This window comes from Pholcus phalangioides, unplaced genomic scaffold, assembly GCF_987345545.1.
Source record: "Pholcus phalangioides strain wild (caught in Gottingen) unplaced genomic scaffold, Ppha-v1.0 ptg000037l_1, whole genome shotgun sequence".
Classification (NCBI taxonomy): Eukaryota; Metazoa; Arthropoda; class Arachnida; order Araneae; family Pholcidae; genus Pholcus; species Pholcus phalangioides.
In genome coordinates this window covers 2,568,512-2,585,095 of record NW_028301624.1, presented here as the reverse complement: position 1 = coordinate 2,585,095, position 16,584 = coordinate 2,568,512, and positions in this window count along the sequence as shown.

Here is a 16,584-nt window from a genome sequence, read left to right as displayed (position 1 = left end):
TGCACTTTTTTTCATATTTTGCGCATATTTTCCATCTTTAGGAAAACTTCGGCATCTTTAAATGCATATTTTTTCATTTTACGTATACTTTTCAATATTCCCATGAGGTAGGTATATTGAAGCGCTTTCAGAGCGTATTTTTTATTTTATGTCTATTTCTGGTAGTTTTAAAGACATATTTCGGTATTTTTTAAATGCTTATTTCAGCATTTCTAAATGCATATTTAAACAATTTTTATGAATCTTTTCATTTTCCACATCTTTAAATGCATATATATTTTTTTTCAATTTTGTGTATATTTTTCATTATTAGTCCCATACTTTGATATTATTAGATGGATTTATTTTAATTTTTTTTGCACATATTTTTGATTTCATGTCACATCTCGGCATTTTTAAATGCAGACTTATTTTTATTTTTAGTGCAAATTTATCTTAAGTTGGATAAATCTGCACTAAAAGCTAATTATCTAATTCAGTTAGATAATTATTTTACTACAATTTTTAGTGCACATTTTGCCACTTTTTTAGCGCATATAATCCGAACTCTCCTGAACGTGGAGCTGGATTGGACTCTTCAATTATGTGTGACTCTCGCTTCCACCAAAAATGCAGAACCAAATAATTGGGGGCCTTAAATTCGCTTGCGACTTTTTGAGTGACAATCCAAATATACTGTAGTCAAATGAAGCGCTCTAAAAGTTCGTATCATGTTAGTTTGAATTGGAGCATATGTTACAAGTGTCATGAGAGTGCTCGGACTCTAAAACGGGGTTAAGACAAGGCTTTGTGATATAAAGTGGACAAAGTTTGTCACAATAAAAATATCTTCCGTGAAGATAGTTTTTGCTAATTGGTTATTTCCGATGTGTTGTTTAAGCTTGCAGTATTCGTGGCTGGCCGTTGATTGTCCAGTTTTATACGACGTCCATCATCTCCATCGGCAATGGAGCTTCGAGGCAGATTTTTTCAGCAACTATCCCTAATTTTGGCGGTACTATGCTGGCTGCTGCTGAAGTCACTCGAATCTCAAGTACTTACTCCATAATCAACGATCATATCACCCGACACATTTTTTCTTTGTCAATATGATTTCCTGTATCCAAAACGAATTAAACAACGAGTTCCTGAAGTACCCAGATTTTCCACCGAAACATTTTTTTTATGCCATCTATATCATCAATATACCACCGACCATTCACCTCGGTAAAAAAAAAAAAAACCGATCACCAATCTCACTGAGAATAGACCATGGTGAGTGAGTGAATGAGTGAGTGTGTGTGAGAGTCCTAGGAATAGCATTCCCTATCCAGGAAGCTAGAAGCGTCGGTTGTTCTATGCAAATTACGCAATACTTCACAGCATATTAAAAAAAAAAACTCAACCAACGAAGCTGTTATAGAGTGTTGTACATTGCAGGAGAAAGTCAGCTTTTTTGCCGGATTGGCCCCGGGGTTCACATTGAAAATGATTTATGTGATCCATCAAATTTTTTGGGAGCTGCTTGTCAAGTAGATGGCGCGAAAAAAGGCCAACCTCCATGTGACGTCGATTCCATGAAAAGGATCGATCCAAAAAGCAGCAGAAGCGAAAAGGTCCCACAATAGAAGACCCAGGCTCGACACGTCGTGGATCTGATCCATCTTATTGGGAAAAGACACCCAGGGTCCGACCCTCTTTCTTTAGTGGTTGGTGGTGGTGTGGCGGGTACGAACACGCGGCAAGACCAAGATCACCTAACTCTGATGGTAAAAGAACTTCAAGCAAGATTTCCAGGTGGACAGACGGAGAAACGCACACATATGTTCATTATATTGCCTTTTTTCTCTCTCTCCCGAGTCCAGGGTGTGCTCGAGAAATGAACTTTTCTTTCCCATGAGTGAATAAGAATCGTAAATAGAAGAAAATCCATTTGTGGGGATTTTTCATTAATAGTTCTGTGTGTGTGTCGGTGGTTGTAGGTTATTTGGGAAGATTAATGGTTTTAACAGAGTTGAATATTCTTTGGACACACCTTCCTTGTCATTTCCTCCATCATCCGTCAAAGTGCGATCTGTTTTGTCGGAAATTGGTTTCCACGCACTCGAAAATGTACGGGGAATGAAATGGCGATTTCCTTAGGATTGATTCGATTTCATGTCTGATTTCCATGTTTAAAGTATCACAATCAAACTAGGAGATTAAGCATTCTATCATTATATAGAAAGCATTTCTATCATTGTAATTAGAGCCTGGAAACTTAGGCACTAAAAATAGTCCAAATAGGCAGGCAAAGAGGAATTAAAAATGCTTAAAATAGGCACTACAAAAAGGCATTTATAATTAATCAAAGAAAAGAAAAATAACTAAATGCTGAGCTGTGTTAACATAACATAATTTATTTGTCCCCAGTCAATTACGACAATACTATGATTAATACTATTAATTAGAGTTTTTTTTTCTTTTTTTTAATATAATAACGTGATCCCCACGCATTCCCAAGGGACCAGCATGATCCGTCCAGGGAATTTGTTAGTAAATATCCATGGCCGAACTGGGATTCGAACCCAGACCTGCACAGTGAGAAACTAGTTCCCTAACCACTCGACGGTCCAACATGGATAATAATACAGTTATTATGAATTGATTTTTGATGCCAAAAGTAAAGTGTTTGCGGTCCCTCAGAATTAGGTCGATTCCAGGACCATCGTTATCAGACGTGGAGCCCGTAGAGAAAATGATTGTGGGGCTCTTCCGAATTACAAAATAATTTACTCTAGGGACAGTCATCTGTCAGTTATATATATAAACATATAAAATGCAGTCCAATCATTGACTAGATATATATGTACTATTATAACTCTATGAGTCCAATGCCTAAGCCAGACATGTTACGTGAAGCCTAGGAGAAACAAACTAACGTTTCTCATCTTTTCTCATACATGGGCTGTGTTCGTGCTAAACAAAAACATTCATGTCTTATACCATCCGGCCAAAGTAAAGTCAATGCATGGTAGCAACCAAATTTCTATATCTCCGGCACTTACACTAATTCGAGTTTTAATGGAACTGGATGGGAGAGGAGCTTCCTGGTAATAATTAATACTAAGAGTTGGAGGTTTTAAAAAGAGTAATTCTTTTGAGGTTTTCTCAAAGCTCAAAATATCCAATTTCTACTATGGTCTCTGAAATTCACGAATATTTTTAAAACAATGTTTAAATAGGCATTTATGGCAGGAAAAATTCCAAAAAGGCATTTTTACAAAAAAGTTTGAAAATAGGCAAAAAAAGGGGCATTTTTGGCATTTTGCCTGAATATCCGAGGTCTAATTATAATTAACCAAATTACTTTAAATTGAAATCAAACCATAAAATAGGCATTTATGGCAGGAAAAATTCCAAAAAAAGGCATTTCTACAAAAAAGTTTGAAAATAGGCAAAAAAAATAGAACATTTTTTTTTATGGCATTTTGCCTGAATTTCCGAGTTCTAATTATAATTAATTAAATTACTTTAAATTGAAATCAAACTGAAAATAATTATACATGCTTAACTTTATAAAAAATAATTTAAAATTTTAAATTATCTCGTGCTTTATCAGAATTACACCCCACCATTGATAATTAATTTATTTTCCCATATCTCTGGAATTTACAAGAATTTCATAGAGCAAAAACTACTTTGAATCCGGATTTAAGGGATTTTTTTGACGCAAAATATTTTCGTGAAAGTTATTACTAAAATTTAAAGTAAATAATATAATATAACAGCAATAAATTTTTCCAAGTTTCTGTATTCAATTTTGTTTTTTAAAAATTACTTTCATAATATTTTTCTACATACTGGTTATCTATAAGTACTTGATTCTTTAATTTTTATGGAAAGAACAATGGGAAACAACAATAACAACAACAAAGACAACAATATGGAAAGTGGCAATAGACTCTCAATTTTCAGACACCTCACGTGACTAGGGATATACAGATGATCCCGTTTATAACGTTCTCTCTCTCATAACGTTTCCCCCACACCTTAGTGCGACATATTTCCGTGGTCTCTCTCAACTTTTACCAATACTCATCGAGATTATTGACGTTCGACTAATGGAGAATCGCGTTTTCTCGTTTGCGACGTTTATAATGACGGCATTTTGGAAGGCGTTATAAGCGGGGTTCACTGTATCAAATAATCGAAACCGTCAGATTACAGGGAGGGATTATTACCAATTTGCGCATTTTTTCGAGTGAGCATACGATATACAAATACAACGCCACAACAGGCAAAATGCCCAACGAGGTGGCTGAGAAAAAGATGCCCATAACAAATATGGATGTCATATATTTCAAAAAAATGTATAGCAACCCAATTAAGAATGCAATTAACAAAAATTATAATCAATATATACACATGATAAAATATTATACAACGCCCATAAAGAATACTTATGGTTGTCTTATTCTAAGTATGGATAGAGCTTCTCGATTTACCCCAACATGTTTATCGTATTTCTTTTTAAACGTGTCAATTGCGTTACAATTTACTACCTCCGGGGGTAAGCTGTTCCATTTATTAACAACCCTATTAGAGAAAAATTCCCTGCGACACCATAACCTTGCATTGTCCCTTACCAATCGGTACTGGTGTCCCCTTGTAAAAGCGGTCGATTGGCGGTGCACTGAAAGTTCACGGTCCATTCTATCCCTCCCATTGAAAATTTTGAACACTTCGATCATATCTCCTCGACATCTGCGTTCATCCAATGTGAACATATTCAAAAAATGAAGTCTCTCTTCATAACTCAAGCCCTGTGTACCAATAAGGACACGCGTAGCTCTTCTCTGCACCCCTTCAACCAAGTCTATGTCCCTCTGTAGGTATGGTCTCCAAAACCTTACAGCATACTCCAGTCCAGGACGAACTAAGCCTCGAAAAAGCGGAAAAATGACTTTAGGAGAACGCGAAGAGACCTTTTTGAAAATGAGACCAAGCATTCTATTCGCTTTTTTGACCACCGCTGAACAATGTTCAGAAAACCTAAGCCGCTCGTCAATGAGAATTCCCAAATCGGTGACCCTAGTTGCATCCGGGATAGTGACACTATTCAACTCGTAAGAGAACCGTGAGTTGTTTGAACCAAAATGAGCGACCATGTAGCGACCACTTATCAACGCTAAACGTCATGCTCCATTCAATTGCCTAAGCTGCAATATAAGCTATAAGTTTAAATACAGTGAGTAAAATACAATCGAACCCCGTTATGGCGAAAATTGTCATTGTGTTCGTGGGGAATAAAAAAAAAAGGAGTGATTTACAGAGAAGCTCATACTAACGAAGAAGCATCTCTTTTTAAATGGTTCGGACAAAAATTGGTACGAACAATTTTTCCAGTGACCGGGGTCTCGCTAAAACAAAATACATTACTATCACAAAAACATTACATTATACATTACATTTTTCATACTTATTAGGCAAAACTGTTTCAATGCAAGACGTTTAACGTCCACAATCATGTCAAGGAAAAAACAAAACAAATTGCTGACAAGAAACAGTTGACAAATATTTTTGTTGACATCCAATTACGTGCGATAGAATTAAATTTCAACTTTTATTATTATTTTTTTAATATGTCAGTTTAACCTCCATTTATTTTGAGAAGGCTGAATATTGAGAAAATGTATACCGTGCATTCAAATTGTGATTAATGCACGGAAACCTTGCCGAAACCTGTAATTTCTTCACTTGGATCTTGTCGTTTTTTTTAAAAAAAAAATCGGTTATTTTTAGTTATTATTCCTGATTTCGAAACTACTTTCGATCATATGCTGGTATTTGTTTTCCTAGAAACTCCTCTCGAATGGTACTTATGAGCTAATTTTTCAAAGAACACGAAAAACTGCTGTTCATAGCGAAGGCAATAAAAATTTTGGTATTTTCTAAAACTCCCATCAAACTCAATTTCAAACTGAAATCATCAGTTTTCGTTGAATCTAATATGATCAAAATATTGATTCGAGTAGTTTTAAATATAGTCACATATCCAAAATGTTCTGTATGGAACATGATTTATAAGACATCTGTAATCCGTAATCCAAAAAAATCAAGTTAATTCATAAACTTTTAATGAAATTTTTTAATCGAATTTTAATCGAATTGATCGAGTCGATTTACTCAATTGAAGTTTTCAACTGTGATTGATTAAAAGACCCGATTAATCGATTAATCGGACCAGCCCTAGTATTTTTGATCAAATTTACGCTAAAGGTTTTCTCATCGAAGCGTGATCTTAAGTCCTAATTCAATCACTACCTCGAATTTTCCACACTAGTTGAATAATGAATTTTCCGCAATTATTTTACATGAATCTGTAAATTAAGGCATGCCATCTCTTGACCCGGGGCAATATTTTTTCCTAAATTCAACCGAAGGAATTTTCACTTTCTCAATGGGGGCCAGGTAGCTCGATTGAAATAGGTGCTCCCAAATCTGCTCCTTGCAGACAATGTTATGCAGAATTAAGTGCGTTCATCTTACGAACAGATCACACACTCACGGACGGACTGATAACACACAGCGGTAACAATTAACAAGTTTATTTCGACGATTTAATGGTTAAACCTATTACTTTAGGATTTAAGATATGCTACACAGCAGCAGCAAGGGACTGCGATCAAACAGGATGTAAGTTTGAGAACATATAACACTGAGAATTAACAGCAGCGGTAGTAATGACGTAATAGAGTTCCATCTTTTTATACACAAACGCATGGCTCACAATCTGAGGATATGCAAATGCAGGATCCGTGCAGCAACCGTGGATCAGCTGTGACGTATACAGGTTAGCGTATCGCAACGCTAATAAGAAATTATGAAAACCAATAAAATGAAAATGTTGAAGTGTTTTCAGTTAAAAAATATGTAATCCATAGGTGAAATTTATCACAAAATATCATGCATATAAATTTATAGAAAATATTCGGAAGTGCACGTTATGCACTCACCAATAAATTCTTATACCTTCACTGAAAATGGTGCATATCTTTTCTTATTATAGTGGGAATCGTTTATCTTATATCACGGGTTCTTAACCAGCGAGTCGTGACCCAGGGGGTTTCCAAGATAAATCGTACAATTCCACTTACTACCAGAGTTTCTTGAGCAATGAGTCACGATCCAAATTTGATTCGCAGGGGCTTCCTAGATGGGTCGTAAAAATTCACTTGCAGTCAGGGATTCTTGAACTATGCCCCACGGCACAAACAAAATTCGCAGAGGCTTCCGAGTGAAGTCGAATCAACTTGCAGCCAGGAATTCTTGAGCTATCGGCCACGATCCGATTTGATTCGCAGGTTCCCTTGAGATGGGTTGTACAAATCCACTCACAGCCAGATTCCAGAGCTAGGGGTCACGGCCCAAACTTGACTCGCAGGGGCTTCCTAGATGAGTCGTAAAACTCCATTTACGGTCGTGTTATAAATGCACTTATTGGGCCAAGTTTTCACTAATTTAGAAAAACAAAGAATCCGAAGAGCTAATTCTGTTGTTGATTTTCGGTCGTGGCCGGAAAAGGTTAAGAACCCCCCGTCCTACATCCTTTCAATCTTTTCGATTCTCTGTCGACATCAATTTCAAATTTGTCCGCATACTTGTACTTGTATATCATCCATGAAACCCATGTAAATATTCTTTTTTCGTATCTTCCGATACTCCCACCTCCGTCGCCATTTGTACACCATAAGAAGAATCGCGCATGTAACAAAAAGGCCCTCCCAAACATGTAACGATTGCGCAACGCTAAAGTGATTTGATGGATCAGTTTTTTCTCTTTTTTAAGGTCTTTTATTTGCTTTTCCAAAGCTTGGTCAGTCAGGAAAAAAGAAGAAAAAAGTTTTTTCGATGCCTTTTGTTGAAGTACTGTACTGTGGTAGCATCCTTCGGTAGCGCCATGTCTATGTACATATTTTTTTGCCCCCTTACAGTACATCAGTACCACTCTATCTCTGTCAACAATATGTCATCGACAGCATGTTGGATACATGAGTAGGGAAATACTCATGATATATACAAACTATGAGGAAGAACTTTTATCCCCCCCTACATGAGAACGGCAGTCCGAAACGGAATTGATGACATTAATGATGATATTAAATTGAAAAATTAATTGATTTATAAATTTACAAAAATTTACTTGCGTGAAAATCGATCCATTGCTTCCCATGGCACCAGCGATGGTCGAAAGACTAGATTATGTTGCATTGCTACAAGTCGAATAGAAATTATTTTTTAGTCACTGCCGTTACAACATAGAAAATATAATAATTGTTGCTTGAAGAAATGACAAAAAAGTGAAAAATGGAGAAATAATTTTTAAACCGACTAAAAAATAAATAATTGGGAGAGATAATTTGTGCTGGCCGGCATAAAATATATGAATGAGGAGAATATGTTACGAATTAGCAAAAAAAAAACAGTCGAATCCTTTTATAATGAACTTCAAGAGACCGGAGAAATCACTTTGTCGTAACGAAATTTCGTTATAAAGGAATTCCATATTTTTGTATTGTTCCTATGTTAACTTATCTGGGATATTAGAAAAGTATTCGTTAAAACGATATTTTTGCTATAACGGTATTTGTTGAAACGGGATTCGACTGCACGTAAGAGCGGGGTGGGGGGGAATAGAAGAAATAATCCGCGGACACACCAACTGATAAAAAATAAATCAGAGCAAAATATCGACGAAATAATTTGAGGATCAGCAGAAAATGAATGGGAGAAATAGAAAAAATGAATAAATAAGAGAAATAACTCGCAGTTCTGTTGATGGGCTAAAGCAGCACCTCCTAGAGATAGACAGCCTCAGCACGGGTTGCCAAGTTCATCTGTAACGTCATTAAGAATACCTAGCAAGTTTGCCACATTTTGAACGGCAGCATCCTATTTCATTTCTTTTTATTTTGGCGTAAAATCTTCCTGGTTGGCTCACAAATACCGCATGGCGATTAGATGTGGGGTATAGAAATCGCCAATTCCGATGGCCCGATAATTTCTTTTCCGCACAACTGTGATACTAGCACGAGCAGGGAATTTTTTCCCCCGAATTTTCTGAGGGAAAATGTACTACTTGCTGACGTCACGAGCAGCGCGCGGAGGCCTTCTATCTCTAGGAGGTGCTGGCTAAAGCCGGCATTACGCTATAAAAGTTTGATAAAATATCTTTTGCAAAACTTGAAAGAAAAACAACCATTGAACCTATTGATTACAGTCGCTCGAATGTAACCGATGCGCTTATTGGTTGCATTTTTTCAAGTTTTATGAAAGAACTTTCGTAAAACTTTTATAATACAATGCCGGCCTAGGGCCGGGATTATACTTTAAAATAAATAAAAAAACACACACATCACGTATCCTTATATTTTTGACCTTTACTGTAATTTCAACAATTGTTTTCTAGGGCAGTACAGTGCTAATCACGATTATTTTCATAGGGGAATGTTTAGTTCCACTTGTAATTAACGGTCTGAAATTTTCATGTTTTCAAGCAGGTTTTTTTCACGTTTTCGAGATACGATTTTTCGCTTGCCCTTAAACTTTTTTCCATCACCTTAGAATTGTACTGTATTTCATTTATTGGATGTAAAATTTTGTAGTGACTGTGAATGGAATGTTTCGCGGACCAGCGGTAGAAGAACACTGGTCTATAGGCGAGCAGTTTTTCTCAACATTTCTTCGAAGGTTTCCTACGTTAAAAGAAAAAACCGATTTAAATAATTTCAGTGAAATTCTGGGATGAAAAATCTATTCACGTTGAAGTATTTCAGCATCAATAGCAGGCAAAAATACGCAAGTTGCGTATTTACAGATAAATTACCCGGATTAATAAGACGACTCTCTTTTATCAAATTACCATAATTTATACTTTGTTAGTTACCAATCAACAAAACATAAATTACGATAATTTAGTTTTTCTGAATCGACATTTTTCTCTCTCGCAATCGGATTATTTAAATTATCGAATATTACCGTAATGAATGTGAAGCTTTCACAGCTTTCAAATTTAGTTTTTTGATGTTACGTCTAATGAAAACAGCTCATTCAATATTCTCTGCTTTCACGTTTCTGGTTCACCCTCTGTTTCCAGAGTATATTTGAATATACAGGGTGATTATAATTAAAGTTCCGGTACCTTCGCACGAACTGTTTATCCGAATACAGCCAAATTTTTAAGATATCTAAAAAGAGTCACGTACCTCTTTACATGGGGGGGAAAATTAAAATATCATTAAAAATACTATTTAACCAATGATTTATTAGAAATATTTTTCACATATTTTTGATTAAATATGTTACCCTATGCTGGTATAAAATTTTACATATTTTTAATACTTGAATTTGAAAATGTTTTGAAAAAATACATTAAAAACAGTTTGCGCTCATGATAAAATTACATGACATCAATGTAGCCATACGATATTGAAATTAAAATGAAGAAAACGGTTCATTTCATAAAATGAACTAAAAGATTGAAATTTCATTGACTCATTCTTATTTAAAGTTTAATTTAAAATTTAAATTTTCAAAAATTCAAAAAAATAAATAAATTCATTTTATGGAAAAAAAAAGTAACCGTTTACTTCATTTTAATTTCAATATTGTATGGTTGGCCATCTTTTTCCCTTTTTTCGGTCATTTTCTCACATTTCGTGGAGACCAGTCCACAAGTTCCCCCCCCCCTCCCCCCGCTACGCCCTTGATGTGTGGGCTCTGATTTTCGTTTTTTCTTGGGAAAAAAATCGTGAAAAGAAGCAAACAGAAGCAAAATGCGACAAAAACGTGTTGTTACATCCGAAGTCGTTATGTTTTCAAGACATCATAAGCTAGGTTGATTAACATTATTCTCCATGACAGTCAGTCCGGAATGCAAATAGTTATTGACATTATAGCCGAGGTGTCGTTACAAACGAAATCGTTATGTTACAGCACATGTAATCATTTTTGTATTGTACATAATAACCGGTTATCTATGTACAGTAAAACTTCGATAAGTCGCCACCTCAAGTTATTGAAAAATTACGACGACTTAAGCGGAGTTCCGTCAGTTTTAATGTGCGATGTTATGAAGAAATCATATAAATTTAAAGTAATATGACATTTATTAAAGTATGAATCAAAATAACAATATTAATAAAATTTATAGATTGCAAAAGAAAACATAATAGCAATTTTTTTACCTATTTTGATTTCTTATTACTTAACTTATTGGGGTGAAATGTACAGTACACTTTGATTTATACTAGTAATTTTTAATTTAGACTAACAGAACAACTGTTTGAATAAGTAGCTTTTCTTCATAACAGAACTCTATATTGCGCATTAATTTTACATATACATCAAATTTAATTTTAGTGTTTGAATTCTTCATCAGTAGTTCATGATGCAACTACAAAGTAATCTCGAACACTTTTGACTTGGTGGAGGGGCCCTGGGCAGGGAAAAGTAAACAGAAGACCTCAAATTGGGAAAGAATGTCTAAATTTTTTTCAACAAAGATATTTTGTTTAAATTTCAAGCCCTAAATTGGTAGAGTCCATACTTTCTATGATGATTTATTATCCGTGCCCACTTTGCACTTCGACTTTAACTTGATTAATTTGATTCTTCGATTTACATAATTTTTGATTTCCTTGCACTATATGTAATCTTTGACGTGTCAATAAATTTTGGTTTTGCCGGAGATGCCCTGCCCAGCCCGGGGGGGGGGGGTGGTGAATTGCTTACGTTGCTTCTTGCGACAGAGCTTGGGTGTCTCGCGGTTTGTCCAGTTTCTCCAGTAGAGCCCATGCAGGAATGAGATCTAGCTTGAACAGTCCCCAACATTCAAAAAACCTTAGTCGGCAAATGAACTTACCCAACTGTTCCGTTTGGGTATATTTGGATTTTATGGTGACTTTTAAGCATATGGCAATGCTGTTAACAAGCTCTTTTTTTAAGGAGCCATAAAAATAGTCGGTTCCTCTTTCTCAAAGTTTTTCATAGTGACTGACGACTTGACCGAAATTAGCGACGAGTAAACGAGGGTTTAATAACATTGTGGTCTATGAGAGCTGGAAGGGTCTGATGGAAAATGACGACTTAACTGGAGTGAACGACTTATCAGGGTGACGACTTAACGAGGTTTTACTGTATATCTAAAATAACATGTCCTAACTGATTTATCATCACTGAGCCAAAACCGCTGAAGCTATAAATATGAAATTTGGTCAGTATTTATATTTATTAGTGTAAGTACTAAGACGGGATTTCTGGAACTTCATCCCCCAAAGGTGTGATGAGGGGTTCTAATGTTATATGAGAGAATCATTGCTGAGTAATTTTCATATTACCAAATCTACGTGAGCGAAGCCGCTGGTTAAAACTAATTATGTATACTTACCAATCGTCTTGGTAATTTTGAGAAATTTATCAGTTTTGCCAGAGTCTTTGGTAAATTAGATAAATGCTAAACACGTTATCACTTTTATCAATAATTTTGCGTAAGACTCAAGTGTCGTTTGTAAATTTGATAAATACTTGAAATTTATCACCTTTATCTGTGATTATGCATAATACCCTAGTACAGGCATCTTCAACCCGTTGCTCGCGAGCACCACGGTGCTCCCTGAAGCACCCAGCGTGCTCGATGCTCGTGTCCGATTTCATGCTCACGAGCACTTGATCAACGTTTCAGTCAAATACCGTGTATAAATTGCGTTCTAAGATTGAAATCATCCTGATTTTTCATGCATTCGTATGTCGAACTCCTGTAAAAAGTGCTCTTCTTTTGAAGATAGATACAGACAGTGCTCGCGACTAGAAAAAGGTTGAAGACCCCTGCCCTAGTATAATAGGTGAATTTGATAAATATGAAAGAAATTCTAAATGAGTCTAATATCTGTGATGAATATAGCCGACAACAAATTTTGCGATTGTACCCCGATATAATGACAACAAATTTTACGAACGAACACCAATACAATGATAACAAATATTACGACCGTACTCCGATATAATGATACAATGCATATATGAATTATCATGCATAGTACATCATGTAGTACGATTTATCATGTTCACCAACGACGCGACGTTTTGGTATTATGCATAATCACCGGTAAAAGTGATTAATTTAGGGAAATTGTCAAATTTATCAAAACTTACAGAATTTATAAAATTTACCAACCTAATCAGTGATTTATCCGGATTTACCATATTTACCTTAACAGCTATATGTGTTTACGTTGATTTTGCGTTTCCTAATTATTTCTTACGAGCACTATTTACGTTTTTTCTGCTGTTAAAAAAATTAAATTTAAGTTTCAAAATAATTTGTGACATCACAAAAATAATTACCAACTTGATTTTGTCTCAAAATTTTGTCAAAAATTTAATTATGTCTTTCAATGTGTTCTTTCAAAAATTTACGTGCGGCTAATACGAAAAAAACCAAACATTTCTGCAAAAGAACTTTGAAGTTATTTCAAAAATCTGCTAAAAATCACGGTGTAATTCCCTACAAACATATAAATTTACAAATATCACGTGAATTTTTTTTTAAATTTTCCATTCTCTCGACTTTCACACAGATAGTGGGAAAAAACCTCGGATGCTAGACGGCTCGTCTGATACCTGAAGAAAGGGGGGCCCCCTAGATGGTAAGGGGGGAAATGGAATAGCTGTGAACCCCCCCAGTAATGTCTGCGTCTGGTAGCACCTCTAACATCCCATCATTTTTTTTTTTATATATATACATATAATCGGGCAATTTCCTAGAACCGTGATTGGTTGAGTCTGGGGGGCCGGTTGAGACGTTTCCCCCAATCACCACCCCATGTAATTTTTTTTTTCCTCTCGCTCTCTCAAACAAGGAAGAGAGCGGGGGCCCTGATCCACGTCTGAAGATCAAAATCCAAACAGTTTCAGACCAGGTCTCGAACCGATCGGTCGCATTCTTTTAAAGTGCTCTCTACTTACAAGAAGTTAAAAAATTTCGAAATTTTCAGACTTGAATTTTACACTGAGGAAAAGTTCAGCGAAATAACGGTGAGTTATTGGAGCATTATATAGCTTTTTATTCAATATTACTAGAATCCGGAAAATACCATAAAAATGTCTGTATTTAATTTATTTTTTTTTGTTGTAAAAAATGCCTTTTTTGAATTTTTTCCACCGTAAACGCCTATTTCGATATTGTTTCGTGTTTGTCATTGGAATTTTAGAGCCTATATTCGGTAAAACTCGGACATTTTATGCTTCGAGCACCTCAATTGCCTCTGTAAAAATTTGAATTTGTAGCATTAATTCTTATCAGGAAGCCTGAGCCTCATTTCAACGCAAATAGGCATTAATGCCTGAGAGATAGAAATGAGACAAAACTTAGTATTGCCAGGCATAGAAGTGAGAAAGACTTTTCATCTGCTGCAATAGTGTTTTCAGATAGCAATCAACTTACCATGAAATTCACATCGAGATTGTAAGAGGCGATTTCAACTGAAACATATAATTATAATTCACAATTTTTGTTCTGATTTGACCTCGGCATAATATCCAGGAAAAATATCAGTTTCCTTGATAATTATAATTACTCACTTATTATTGTTCTTTGATTTTTAGCTATCATTATTTTGCATGTTAGTTAGTTACGTATGTGATGAAAAATTCTCCGACCTAAGCTTGAAGGATTACGATGTATAATTTTTAGCGTGAGAGTGGCTTGGCTAATAAGGCAGTTATCATGAACTTATATGGAAACACAGAGACTGAGTAAATTTTTTACCCATTTCAGTTATATTTGCGACCCTTAATATCATAGTTTATACTTTTTTTGTAATAATTATTTGTGTCTTTATATGCCTATTTTAAGCATTTTTAGTTACTTTTTAGTGCCTATTTTAAGCATTTTTAATGGCTTTTTGTCTGATTTTCACAAGTGCCTTAACTGCCGATCACTAAATATTACTGTAATTACAATCATTTTATTTGCTTCGATATCATAAAAGCAATTATAAATTGACAATCCAAAATCTGCAGTTTTTGTTTCCAACAAATACTCGTGACTATATGGTTCCCAGATAAGTTGGGTTATATAATACATTAAGTTTAAATATGGTTCCCAAAAGGATATATTTATTGTTCCCTCTTTTTAAGATCTTAAAGCAGTGGCTTTTCGAAATTTTGAGCACCCGTGCCATTCTTCTTTAGTCAAAAGGATTCATGTAAGTGTGTGTCGCTGCGTATTTACATTTAAGAATCCTATTCTCTACTTCTTCCGGGAAACATCAGCTATCAGAGAAAGTTATCCAAGGCTTTCAAACTCATTCTTATGAATTCTATATTTTATTCAATTTCTTCGTGGATCCAATAGCTTCTCTGTGAATAGGCCAACGGATCCTAACTTGAAGCCCAATGTCACGAATCAAACTGGAAAACCCACATCGATATTGAAATTACTTCTTTTATAAAAGTTTTCCTCTATAAAGTTTCGAATCAAACTATTTCTTTTACGGAATATGAATTTTAATTGATTCTGAAATTGTTTCGTTCAGCGAATATGAATGAAATGAATTTTTGTTTATTCAGAAATTTCGATTCTGTCATAAATCCTGAATTTTAATTGAGTCTAGAATTGTTTTTTTCATCAAGTATGAATTTTCTTTAATTTTTCAATAATTTCTTACATGAAATATAGAAGTGTATGGATCGTGTGCTGCCATTTTTCTTATTAAATATAACATTTCACTAGTTCTTAAATTATATTTCATCAAATATAAATTTTCATTGAGAGATTCTGAAGTTCTTTTTTCATTACATACGGATTTTTGTTGTTTCAAAAATTATTTCGTTCATCGAATAGGAATTTTGGTTGAGTCTGAAATTATTTCTTAAATTCCAAATTTTCATTAACTTTGAAATTATTTCCTTCATAATTTCATAAATGGTGAAACTTTATTGATTCCGATGTTATTTCTTTGATCGCATATGGTTCTGCAATTAATTCTTCCATTGAATACGACTTTTATTAATTCTGGAATTATTTCCTTCACCAAGTATTATTTTTTATCGTGATTTTGGAATCATTTCTTCCGTAAAGTCTGAATTTTTATTGGTATTTTTTGCAATTATTTCTTTCATTAAATAATAACTTATTGATTCGGAAATTATTTCTTTCTTCCTCTTTCAAGAGAGAGAGAGAGAGAGAGAGAGAGAATAGAAATTTTAGTTGAGTCTGAACTTTTATTGATCATGAAAATAATTCATAAATTCTGAATTTTTAATTCCATGGCAACCTGTTCTAGTAGGTAGTAGTGGCAGTCATACAAATATTCGGATAAAGTCTTATTTCTTTAAATAATTGTTTGAACTCCCATCAAAATCCCCATCTTGCCAAACTTCTGGAGCTGCGATGCACACTTCGGGAATCACTCTTCTAAATGTAATTTTTAATTAAAATTTATGATTTATAAGGAGTTAATGCGACAGAATTTGATAATTAGATGATATAATTACTTATTCGTAATATTAAATGATAAAAATACTGGTACAGATAAGTCTTTTGGATTAGTTACTAATGTT